Genomic DNA, 11463 nt, shown 5'->3' with positions numbered 1-11463 from the left:
CCTGCAATGTTAGCCAATGCTGCAGGCAGGCTGGGAGGAGCTGCAGGCAAAGGACAGTTCTGCTGACAGACCGTTCTTGGGGTAGTTGTGGGCAAGCCAGAAACGGCACAGTGACCGTGAGGAGGAAGATCAGTCCCAGCACGTTGTAGATTTAAGAAAGCAGCTCTGAGCCGGGCTGAACTGGGCAGTGCGGGCTCAGCCCAGTGCAGTTCCCTGGGAAGCTGGGCCGGAGGGATGCAGAGTTACCAGCACAGCTCTGCTGGGGTGCTGCTCTCGTGAGCTGCACTCACAGCTGTAGGTTACAGACTTGGGACTTTTTTGCGACAATCAGGATAAACCAAAATGGGGGAAAGGGGGTTTGCTGGATACAATTGCAGTTTATTCACTGCATGTCTGTCACTGAGCATAAATGAAGGCTTAGCCTCTAGATATAGAATAGGAAATTGGATTTGAAATCAGAAGAGCGAGCCAAGGGATGGTTTTCCTTACGCCAGCTCCTCAGTTTTCATTCCCTTAAAACAAGGCTTATTTAACAAGGGAAAACATGCAATATTTGTGTTGATATCACTGTAAAAAACACACAACTTTGAGGAATAATTATGGAGCTGGTACCCTTGGCTCTTGGAACCCTTGAACTTGTGACTCTGGCATTTGAGTCAGAAATTCTTCAGAAAAGTTATTACTGAATTAGAGTAACTTTAGAATTCTATTAAGCAAGCACAGCATGTCTTTTCAGAAATTCTTCTCATTCTTATGTATTATTATTGATTTCAGAAATTCTCAGTTTCATATTAGCTCTAGATATAAAATTTGTGAAGTATACAGGGAAAAAATAGTTGCAGTTTAACAGACTATGCCACTGAAAACTGAACTCTGCAAACTCTTTGTGTAAGAGGACTTGCATTTTTTTCTGAATGCTCAAAAACCACTGCCCTCCCTGCCCCCATTTGAATGGTTTTCTCTATTGTTCAGTGTACCCAAGAAAAATAAGATTCTGTGGTTTATAATTAATTTTTATTTTTTACCCACATAAACCATAGGGTGTTTTTTGAATTTTCTTATTAAAAACACTCCATCTTTTGTCCCCCAAATCTACAGTGGAACACTGAAACCTAAAAGACTATTTTTTTCAGTACCTTTCTAACATGCAGTGCTTTGCAGATCCATGTTTAGATACTGAGAGAGCAGCTGTGCTGGGCAGAAGGTGACTAGTATGACAATCCCCTTCACTGGGAGATATTAGGTTGGAGAGAATACCAGTTACCTTCTCTTCTCTCTTAAATGGGTTCTGCTGATGGGCTTTAGGAATTATATAATAAAATTTCATACTTGCTGGCCTTCAATCACTCCAAATTTGATAGATTTACAAGAAGATGTTTTTCTTGAATGGCAAATGAAATCTAAGGTCTGAAACTCAACCTCACTTCTTCACCCATGGTGAGGTCTGCAAATAAATAACCATCCATAATATGGAAAATAATCCAAAATACTCCCTGTCCCTGTGGTGGCTTTGTAGTGCCAAAAGGAGTAAAGTATGGTAGGTTTGTTTTGTTTTTTTAAAATATGAGAGTGGCAATTTATAGGAAGGGTGACATAATTATTAGGGGTGTGAAAGGAAAGCTTTTGTCCTGCCTTTTGATGCTCATGAGCAGTTGCTCAGGTTGTGCTTTCATAACACCTTTGTGGCATGGCCTGGACTGAGTTTCAGATCTAAGGATCTTGCACAGGCCTGGTTTTTGTGTACTCATTCCCTTTTCAGAATATACCCAGCACGAGCAGGCTGGGCCAACAATGTGCCCAAAGCAACAGCCAGCGCTGCCCAGGTTTGCTCTGATATGCCCTACGTCTGGATTTCATTTGTGGAATGAGCTCAGCTGGTTTTGGTTACATTTGAAGCATGATGTTAATATTTAGTGTAAAATTATCTTTGTATTCCACATAGGATCTCAGCAGTGAATAAGATCAGCAACTTGTGATTTTTTCTTTTTAACTCGCTCCCTCCCCTAAATTGTTTGGACTTTCATTTCAAGGCACAAAAAAAGAACTTTTTTTTGTTAAAGTGATTTTCTGTGAACACAGTAAATGCAGTTCATTTCAGGCCAATAATCAAACCACACATATAGCCTTTTGTCTCAAATGTATTAAAGTATTGAAGATAATGTTCTCTTGATAATGCTTCATGATGGGAAAACATTCCTCCCTTTCAAAAAATGCCTTTGCATTTATCTTACTGAAGTGTTCACTAAAAGATTGCTAATGTGGAGCTTTATAAATAATCCTTTCTGTACTGCTGTAAGTGTAATTTAATGGACATTTCTGGGAGGAAAGGCTGATGGGAAGGTATTTATAGGAAGTACCACGGGGTGCCTGACAAGGTGAGGGGGATGGTTTGGCTCTTCGGCGGGCGCTCGGAGCAGAGCTGTGGCTGCTGCTGCACGGACAGCTCTGCTGGGCAGGGTGAGCTCACTCTGGGCCTCCTGTTCCCAGCCCACCCACCATGTTCTGAGAAGAGCTCAGCTCTGCAGCCCTTGTAAACACTGCTCCAGCTGCGTGAAGCCACTGGCGTGGCTACAGTAGTTCCTTGAAGGCCAACCAAGGCCAGCCTTAATTATACAGACAAAAAAGAGAAAATAATTTAAATGTTCCCAACACTGAGACAACAATGAAGATTTCCTCTTAACCCTACTATAACACGAACCTTTTTTTCCTGAAGGACACATTTTTTCCTTTCAGAATGGCTCCTCTTCATGAAAGCTCTCACTGAATCATTAGTCCTACCTGGCTGAGCCTCTGAATCCAGCCTCTTTTGCCAGGTATCTTCTTTCTTACAAAGGAGATTTTTCATTGCAAAATTCTGCACTACCTTTTAGAAAATAAGGCTGTAGAGAGTTGGTTCGGTTTGATTTTTTCTCAGTTTTTTGAGACATGCAGTGTGGTAAATTTTAGGATACCAGAAATCTGTTTTGTGAGATTTAATGCTGCCTTTCTTAAATACACCTTCACATGTCCATTTCTTTAGTTGTGCGTTTGTTTTGTGGAAACCACCAGCTGTGTGATCCTGTCTCTCAGAGAGCACCTTTTGTGGCAAGGGGAGAATGAAGACTTTCTGGGCAGGTGTTAACATGGCTGGTGTTGGAAGCAATTGTTTCATGTGGTTTGGATGCTTCTGTACTGTTGTAGGAACAAGAGAAGCACATCAAATTAACTGTTTATATATAAATTATTGATTACTTTTAAATTAATAAGATTGAGAAGAGAAGGATGTGTTAAATATTTCTAGAGTTCGTCAACCGCCATCTGTTATTTAAGTGAATTCAATGATGGGGCATGAATAAGGCATTAAGTGAACCTGAGTATATTTTCATAACAGCAGAATTTTGGAGCTAAAAAGAGGGGCTGTAAATAGGAAATAATAGCAACAGGTTGGAGTGAGATAAGGCTCTCTGACCAAGACCTGGCAGGAGGCTTTGCTGCCATTGCAGGTGTAAGTCACAGATAATATAAGCCCTTGAATATCACTGTCCTGCCCCCTCCTCACACATTTGCTCCTCCTTGAGTGCAGTGAAAGCATCATCCAAACCAATCCAATCCTGGTTTCTCAATTAGGGTTCCTAACTGGGAACTGGTCCTTCTTTTCTCCTCCCAAGTGGAATCTGGAATGGATTCACTAAATGACATGGAGGGGGAAAGAAGCAATGGACCTTAAATTTCCTCTGTTTTGGGACTGACTTTAAATGGTGAATTTTTACGTGGGAAAGATCGGTGATGGAAGAGCTCATGGTCAGTAGGTGGTGTGTTTGCTGAGACTGGGACTAAAAGGTGCCCTTTGTAACCGATAAGGCTCCGAAACACTTTGTATATGTGACCTGAAATGTCAACCAAAACATATGGAGTTCTGGGAACTGGAAGTCACTGTACTTAACAGAGACTTTGTTATCTCTGTGGGACATAGTGGAAAATAACTAGATGTAATTCAAATGATGATTGCTTAAGAAAACATTTACCTTAGTGGCCTGCACAAACTCAGATAATTATATGATACCTACTTGAAACTCACCTGTATTTCAGCTAGCTGTGATATTTCTTAAATTATTCACTTTTTGTGATTAATATTAAATTAATCTTAAATTAATTGCTGCATTCTAGTTGAGTGGACATTTGTCTTCTTGGTGACTAATATGATGGTTTTTTGCATTTATTTGAAGTATCTCATGATGGAAAATGAATTAAAACAAAATAATAGCACAAATTGTCTCTGATACAATGATACTGAAATATCATTACATCCTAAGACATCTTTGTGTATTTTACCAAGGTTTATTCACTGCTGTGATATTCTGTCCCTTGTCACCCTTGGGGTGCCCAACAAATGAATGCCCAACAGGGAGCCTCCAGTATGGCCAGCAGCTACTAGGAATTGTTTGTGCCTGTCTGGTACATGTGCCTTAATTCTTCCCCAAGCAGTGCCTTTTGAATTGGGAACCTGCTCTGTTAGTATTTCAGTTGATTAGATGAAGTACTGGGTCGTTGGGTCACTTGCTAAAATGTCCTGATTCAACGTATGTTAGGATAAGGAATGTCTTGCTGTTACCTAGATTACTTCAACTAGTGTGAGTTAAGTGTGATTTAGATCATGAAACTGTGTTTAATCGTAATGCTCAGAGCAAGCAGGTTTGTTTTTGTTGGGGTTTTTTTGGTTGTTGTTTTGTTTTTAATAAAACACACAGGATACCTCTCCTTAAGGGTTTAGCCTTTGTCTTCCACCTACTTGGTGAGGTATCTTTATCTTTTACAGGCATTAGTCCCTTTCAAGTCTTCTAGAGGATTTATACCAGTTTAATCTCTCCTGTTGCCCCCTTTATTCCAGATCCTATTCTTTTCTTGAGTAGGAGAGAGTTGGGCCACCCTCTTAGTTAGAATAAAGGCAGTTTCCCTTCGACCTATACAAATGTTTTCAAAAATTAAGCAACTGCTTAGTTTTCGTGCCCTGCTTACATAGAGTTTGTCACTGGCTCTTGGGAGGGACCAGACGTTTCCCTGCACCACTCGGGGGTAGCAGATTTCCAACCTTTTCCCCTTTGTAGGCTTCCTGGCATTTTCTCGTTCTCTAGGCAAGTCTCCCCTGTACTCATCTGCTCTGTCCTTAGCCCTGTGATGCTGTATTCCTAGTGCTACCAGAACTTTGGGCTCTGCTTTCAGTTGAATTCATTTTATCTCGGTTAGCTGTCACTACATTAGCCTCTTCTGGGAAAGGCAATATTTTCTGCCATAGTTTATGGTCAGAAAAAGGTATAAGATGGTCCAGTCATTAATTAGAAGTACAAGCAGCAGGGACTTCCTTGTAGTTTGGCATAGAGGGACACTGTAGAGCCTGTGAACCTCCTGATCAGCCCTGTTCAGCTCAGTGCAGGAGGGCCAAAGCTGTTTTCCTCAGTGACCTTTCTGTATGTGAGATTTCATCTCCTATTCCTGCTTGCTTGTGTTTGTTTTGTGGGAGTTCTACTGAGAATAAAGTGACTCAAAATATACAAATGGGGACAAATAATTCAAACTGCATGTGGTCCTAAACCTCCCTCTCAGCTGCAAATAGAAAGCTAAAGCTGGTCTACCATTAATGTCTTGCTTTATGTCCAGTGTCCTGTGGCTTTGGAAAGCTCACAGAGTATAACTTGGACTCAGGTCTGTGTTTTGTGAGCACTTGAACTTCATTTGCCAGTAAAAGAAACTCCTGAGAACCACCCTTTGTCAGCTTTTTTCTTGCCCCTGACTCTTCATAGAACAGCAAGTTGATCAAATGTTTTAATAACCCTGCCCCCAACCAGAAGCTGCAGTTTGGCTTCTTACAGAAAAAAAAAAAAAAAGGAATCCTAAAACAAGGTCTGTTTTCTGTTGAGAGCAGGATCTTGATGGTATCTGTGTGACTGGTAGAGTGCCAGCAATACTGAACAAAGGTTTGAAGGTGCTTGGTCATTTTAAACAAATCTGAGAGCTTGAGGAACACTTTCAGAACAGCTGATCAAATGAGCTCCATGAATCTCAATAATGTGATTTCTTTTCTCGTTAACATCACCCCTGAGCACTTTTTATGTTGCATGGAGGCAGATCTGATTCTGTTTGCTGGGTCTGTCCACAGCACACCTCGACTGGCCTTTGGTGATGTATAAGCTACATGAGTGGATTTTGGACGAAAGAAGTACCAGGTAGCTTAAAAACCATCTTACAGGCTGTGTGTGAAGACAGAATTTAATTGCTTTTTAATTATTTCTACTTTGATTATGAAACACTAAGTTGCTGGTTAAATATAATATTGAATGTCACTCAGTATTGTACTGTATTTAGACTGCATCCATCCAAACCAAAGGGATTTTTTTTCTGTCATAAGTGATAGAATTCCATTTTACTCAGGTGGTCTGAATGGTGTTTGACCTGCTAAGAGTTCATGTACTGTTGGAAAAAAATCTTAAGCATAGTGCAATACATATTCAAGCAATACAAAACCATGAAGGCACAGTCCCTATGGGGGGGTGCAGGAGAGACGGCACAAATGGCACATAAAAACTGAACAATTAACAGTAGAACATGCCCTGCTCAGCCAGGGATATGTTTAACTACTGCTTACCTAAAGGGTGTTCTTTGTAGCTTAACTGCTAGCTAGAAAGTATATCTAAAAAGAATTTTGTGAGAAATTTTCCTGCTTTCTGCTCTGAAGTAGTTGAGGTTAGGCTTTTGTGGTACTGAAAGCCTGCACTTGGAGACAGACCTGCTCAGTAACCAGAATTTCCCTCCCCTCCCCTTTTCTCTTTCTTTTATATGTTTTGTATTCCTCTTTCTAGCTAAGGAAACCTTATTGGTCTCCAGTGTCATTTTAGCAGCTGGATTGGTTCCAAAGGGTTTAGGCTCCAGCAACCAGCACTTGAGTATCTCAGCAAAACTCTGCTGACAGCCACAAAATGTATGTGCCTCTCCAAACCACGATGTCATTCAGCCCAACACTTGGCCAGGGTTGGATTGCTTGTATACTTCGTTGTTTGTGCAACTTTCCTATTATAACTTCTGTCAGTGGTGGGGTCAGATGGCAATGATGACATTCTTGGCATAACTTCTTTTTTTCATATCCTTAGAAAAAAATAATCCCATAGTAGCACTTAATTCAGTTTCAGTATTGCCTTATTTGTCCTATTGGCTTGATGGCTCGTACTCCTCCTTCAGCTACTGTGACTACAGCCAGGCAAATGTCACAGGGTGGTATTTGCTGTTACTTGAATAAAGTTATCCTTGACCTCTCATATTTGCTTTCTGTTGAAGATTTTATAAGGAAAATTTTATTGCTGGTAAGGGAAGAAGTGGTGGGAACATGGAATTGCCCAAATGCATGTATTGGCAAAACAGCGTGTGCTGATTAGTGCAGCTGGAGACAGAAACAATTGCAGCAGGAACTGATCACACAGCACAGACCTGAACATTAGCTGTTATAAGGGAAAGGCAGGTGTGAGCAACCTTTACTCAGGGAGACACTGCCTAGAAAGCACACAGGGTGGTGTTGAACTAATGGCAGTTAAACTGGAAATCTGTTGTGAATTGAAACTGTTTCTGACCTGTAAATGGTTGCACCTTTATTATGATGCAATTCTTACAATGGCAGATCTCAAGTTAAACCTTAATTCATTAAATCATAGAGAACCAGTGCTCTGGACAGGCTGTGCAGCAGGCTCTTCAGGCACTCGTTTGAATGAGAGGACACCGGAAAAATCTGTTCTTGCATCATACTTACAGAATTTCCTACTTGAGAACAGTGACATACTGATTTCTAAAAGTTTGTCTTGTCCTTTTCCAATACACTGTAAGAACAGCTTGGCTGGGGATACACCACGGAGTTTATGGGATATTTACAAACAGATCCTTTTATTACAGTGAGCAGAAATTTATGATGCATGTAAGAGAATGCTCAGCTATTCTGCGTGTTTGTTGCAGTGGTGTTGCCACCTTGGCAGAGAGAATCCATTGCACCTAAGCTGTAGTTAATTAGGAAGGCAACTCTGCCTTTCATGCCTTGTTCTAAAGAAATGCTCAATACCAGACTAATCTTGAAAGGTGATGTTGATGTTCCAGCCAGTGCTATGCCAGCTTTGCTCTTGCTGCATGCAGAAGCTCTAGTAAGTTTGGCTTAGGAACTTGTCTTTGATACCAGACTGCAGTTGTTAACGTGTAGAGATGCCTATTTGTGTAGAGGTGCCTGTTTTCTAGAAACATTCACCTTCCCAACTGTCAGGATTTTCAGAAGGCTGCTTCCTTGTCTTCTCTGCTTTTTATTACACAAAGGACCTTTTTAAGTCATCAGTCATATATCATTCCATTGTCACAAGAACTTGTAGGAATAGTCGTTCCCTTTTCCCTCCAACTTACTTCACATGACAACACTGATTATCCAACACTGCATTCCCAAGCAATATATTCATGACTGAGTCCTCTTTAGGTGCATCATTTTCCTTTGATCAAAAATTACAGAAAAGAACAGACTTGGCAGTAGCTCTTCTCATATACTAGAGGTGAGGTGGAGAGTATGAGAGGATGGAACGGCACTGGTACCAGAAACAAAACTGGGGAGTCTGATTACTGAGACTGGTGGGAAAAAACCCCAAAAGCAAACACCTAACAAACAACATCTGGGGCTCAAATACTCACTGTCAGTTATTTGCAGTATGAACTATCAGAGTTATCTGTTGGCATTGAACTTCTTGATGTAAAGGGCAGGAGCTTGCTGAACAGAACTGCTCTTTCTTATTTTCAGACTGTCTTGCCTATAGTTTTCAGGGCCCTTTAGCCCATGCTAGATGTCATCAAATCTACTTCTAGTAGATTCTATTGGTTAGTTAATAATGATCTTAGACCAAAACACAGGCTTGCTGAAAGAACAAACAGTGACTCTAGTATTTTTGTTTGTTTGTTTCTTTGCTTATTTGCCCATCCAGTTTTATTACCCTCCTCTTAAATGCTCGCACTTCCTTATCAGCATGTATATGTGACTGGGTTTGTGAGAGGTGTTCCAGGTGTTTCTTTGTGGCACTGTAACTCTGTGCAGCGTCTTGGGAGGGCAGGATGAGGTACTGGATGAACACAGAGGGTTAACAGGCCATGCTAGGGCAGCCCCCAGGGGCAGCTTCTCTAAGGCTTCAGGCAGGAGCTGTTGAGCTTTTCCTGTACCTGTGGCTGTTTGTGTTACTCTGGGATACACAACAACTGCATAACACTTACATAGGCATTTTTATGCATAAAAGTGTCAAATGAGAAATGTCATAGAATGAATTTTTTTGTTTGTTTTTGGAGGAGAGCCCTTGTAATGGGAACAAGAAAAGACTGCAAACATTCTTCCTTCCAGCTCTTACCAGCAGGTGTCACAGTAATGACAGTAAGGAAGAGAGAAGTATTTTTTTCAGTTTCTAATAATAAAAAGACAACAAAAACTTTAAATTTGCAGAAACAGCTGGAGAACTTGTATAGCCTGACTTATCTAGTGGGTCAGTCTCTTCCAAAACAAGATTCATGGTACTTACAAGCCTTTGCAAAGTAAATATCCTATTTTTATTGCTTCTATATCTTAGTCTGGTTATTTTTTTTTCCATTTTCTTCTGCATGTAGCAGATGTTAACAAAGGTAACAGTAGGTTATTGTAAAATAGTTCCTGTCTTAGAGAATCTCAGCAAATGACAATGCTTTTTGTGGATTAAGAATGATTGATAAACATTATACTTTTACAAGGCAGAATAAAGTTCAGTGTTAACTTCCATTACTGAAGATGACTGTATGCAAAACTATGCAAGAATTTAAATATATAGGAAATCCTTTTTCATTTCCATGGCCTTTCACATATCCTAATACTTTACTCGCTACAGCAGTGGCTAGTTCCTGAATATTATTATTGTAAATTAGGTGAATCCAAGGGAAAATAAGAGGTGAGGGGACTATTTGCAAAACATCTCAGTCCTCATCTAATTCACTCCAGTGGAGTAGGTGTTGGATTCAGAGCACACAGTGGTATTTTGAGTTAGGCAGGGAGAGTGACAGAAGTCCAGAAACAAGCAGAAAGAAGAAAAACAGAAGTAATGCTGTGGAATACTGTAAAGAAATAGCAGCTACGATATGAGAATTAATAGACCTTGGTATCTGCCAGCATTTCCTTTGGGCTTGGGTCCTAAATGAACAAACTTCTGGTTACTCTTCTAAAGGAAAAGACCTTAATAAGACATTTCTTCTCTCCTATCACCTGAGATACCAAAACAGTGCTTTGCAAGATAGAGTGATGTTTTCACAATGCCTGGAATGAAGTCTCCTCTCTCAACAGCACAGCTTTGGGTGTCAGTGCTCAGCTCTGAATGCCCTGGTGTGACTGCAGATCCTCTCATCTCCCCTACCCTGTCAGTCCAAGGGAATCAGCCTTCAGCCTATTTGCATCTAAGGACGACTTGAATTGACAGCAGAGCAGACGCAGCCAGTCAATGGCTTACTGCTGGGGTCGGTGTGTGCTAATTATATACCGGGTAATCACCCTAGAAAACATGTGAACAGCTTTCAAACTGCCGGGGCTATTTTTACTAACCCTCGGCTATAATTACTGCATGTTCAGTCACTGGCACTTCAGCTGCCCCTTGCTGTTGTATTTATAGACAGAAAGCACCAGTGAGGGTAATGGGCCAGGACAGGCACTCCAAGGAGAAGCTAATCCTGCGCTGGCCGTGCTCTCCCGGGAGAGCCATCGCGGTTCCTTTTCTGTCCGGGGCAGGTGGGAATTGGGAACCAAAGGCCAGAGCTTTTGCCTCCCTGTTGAGTTTGGGACACTGTCACGTCACTGGGCCTAGGGATTCCACAGGTAAGTAAAAGGTGCTGTAACAAAACTGCAAGGGAGATAAAAACCTTTTCAGTACCACTAATATCACTGAGATAAGATACAGGTTTGAAGGCCTGACTCTACCGTACTTTTCCCAAAGGCATTTCCCTCAGTACTGCTTGATCAGCCAAGAATAGGCAAATAATTTAGACTTTGTAGGAATCTCACATTTATTTCAGAAACAGTTTAACTGCATCTTGCCTATGATAATATCCTTTCAGGAATAAAAATTACTGTTTATGATGCGTTCCCTAAATAATAATTTCTGGAATAATTTCTCAAAATGATCTTGTCATTGTCTAATTGAAATGATACTTGCAAATAGGAAAGCCACCATATTGTGCAAACTGATACTCTGCCAGCACTGCTGATCACTTCTTACGTATGTAAAGGGTCACAGTTGCTGGCTCTAATCTCAATTGAGCCCCATACTCTTATCAGATTGTTCAAAACCTCCACTCTTCCAGGGGGAATATAAAATGTCCCTCCTTTCGTGTCACAACAGAGCACAGCTGCTTACCACTGCATCACAAACAGGGAGTCTCTTCCCACTCTGCATCTGGATCTGCATTTTAAATAAA

The sequence above is a fragment of the Lepidothrix coronata genome, unplaced genomic scaffold (genome assembly GCF_001604755.1).
Source record: "Lepidothrix coronata isolate B3197 unplaced genomic scaffold, Lepidothrix_coronata-1.0 Scaffold110, whole genome shotgun sequence".
Taxonomy (NCBI): domain Eukaryota; kingdom Metazoa; phylum Chordata; class Aves; order Passeriformes; family Pipridae; genus Lepidothrix; species Lepidothrix coronata.
This window is presented reverse-complemented; position numbering follows the sequence as displayed.